The 1,445-nt window shown below is 42.0% G+C and overlaps 1 protein-coding gene across 1 annotated transcript in view; it reads right to left on the bottom strand.

The window, feature by feature from the left end:
• The window catches only part of LOC106532592 (DNA (cytosine-5)-methyltransferase 3B), a gene marked incomplete in the record, with an annotated part of 88,024 nt that extends 86,795 nt beyond the window's left edge, over positions 1-1,229 (bottom strand). Inside the window, 1 exon segment of the mRNA XM_014028697.1 lies at positions 728-1,229.
• Between the last annotated feature and the right edge of the window lie 216 nt (positions 1,230-1,445).

The following is a 1,445-nucleotide window of genomic DNA, read 5'->3' on the forward strand; positions in this document are numbered from 1 at the left end:
GTAATGTAAACTTTTTTGTTTTTAATGAAATGAATAAAATAAATACATAAAATAAATAAATGTCTAACGTGACTCATCTGGCAGAGAAACGGGAACACTGAACGCTGCTGCAGCCAGACAAACTTAATTATCTGCTGCTTGTTTTTCTGCCATCGGATTGTTTTGCTCAGAAAACAAGATAGTACACATTTCTGGCTGCACCGGAAACACGTCACTACGTCACTGTTCTCTGACCAATCAGGTCCGAGCGCGGGCGACGGTTAGCCAATGGGATCGACGGAAGCCTGTTTAACAGTGGTGGTCCAAAAACAAAGATGGACCCAGCGCTGTTGGGGGTGCAAAGCAGGGCAGAAACAACACAAAAACTAACCATTTACATGTTAGACCATCCGGTTCACAAACACGTGATTTATAACACGTAAACAACTTTAACCTTAACACAAAGACAACACAACTCGTTTTATCTAAGTTAGGATCAATAACTTCAGGGACCAGAGGCCCAGACCAGCCTTGTGTCAGTCTGTTAACAAACAAACTTACCTACTAAAGTTTAGTAGAAATGAGCTTAAATTAACCCGCGTCGTTATTGTGTCAAAATGAACTTAAAAACCAAACTAAACCTACCTGCACACACCGCACTTCACTTATCTTCTGTGACCGGAAACACACAAACTCATCAAATGACGCTTTGAGACAAACAAACATGAAGACAACGTGCAGGACTCACCCTCCTCTCCTCCCCGAGCCGAGCCGAGCCTGGCCAGTGGTCTTTAAATTCCTGTCCTCGACCCCCACAGCGACTATCTCCGCCCCCGCGGGGAAGCCGCTCCGCCTGTCCGCGGTTAAACTCCGTGTGTGTCGGACACGACCTTACTGACCCGCGTGCAAAGGTCGCGTCACGTTGACTAAAGTAATAATTCGTGAAACACCGTGAAATGGTCGGTAAACGGGTTCTCCTGCCGTCAGTGACCGGAAGARCGTTAGCCGAGCTAGCAACAGGTCGGTTCCTCGTGCTCTGTGTGACGCGCTGTTAGCCAGCCGCTAGCAGCTAGCAGCTAGCTAAAGTTAAAACAACACGGAAGTGACATTTTACTTCTTGTTCTGCCTCTTGTTACAATAAAAGCTGCTTTTGTTTGAATCAAATTTTGTTGTTAAAGTCAAATCTTTTGCTCAAATAAAAACATTTTACTAATTTTATCCTTTTCAATTTGTTGATGCAACAAATGCTCAGGCTGGGATTAACAAATGAAGGACTTATCTGAGGGTTTCTGTCTTTATAAAGGTTTTATTTTTTTACTTGAGTAACAAAACATAAAACTTTAGTGTTTTTCATCAGAATCTGCTTAAAATTTCACTTTTAGCTTTTGTAATTCGCCAATATTCAGCTCAGGTAATCAGCAGAAATAAAAGAAAAACATTTTATTTCACATATTTATGAAAAGAGA

The sequence above is a fragment of the Austrofundulus limnaeus genome, unplaced genomic scaffold, assembly GCF_001266775.1.
Source record: "Austrofundulus limnaeus strain Quisiro unplaced genomic scaffold, Austrofundulus_limnaeus-1.0 Scaffold798, whole genome shotgun sequence".
Taxonomy (NCBI): domain Eukaryota; kingdom Metazoa; phylum Chordata; class Actinopteri; order Cyprinodontiformes; family Rivulidae; genus Austrofundulus; species Austrofundulus limnaeus.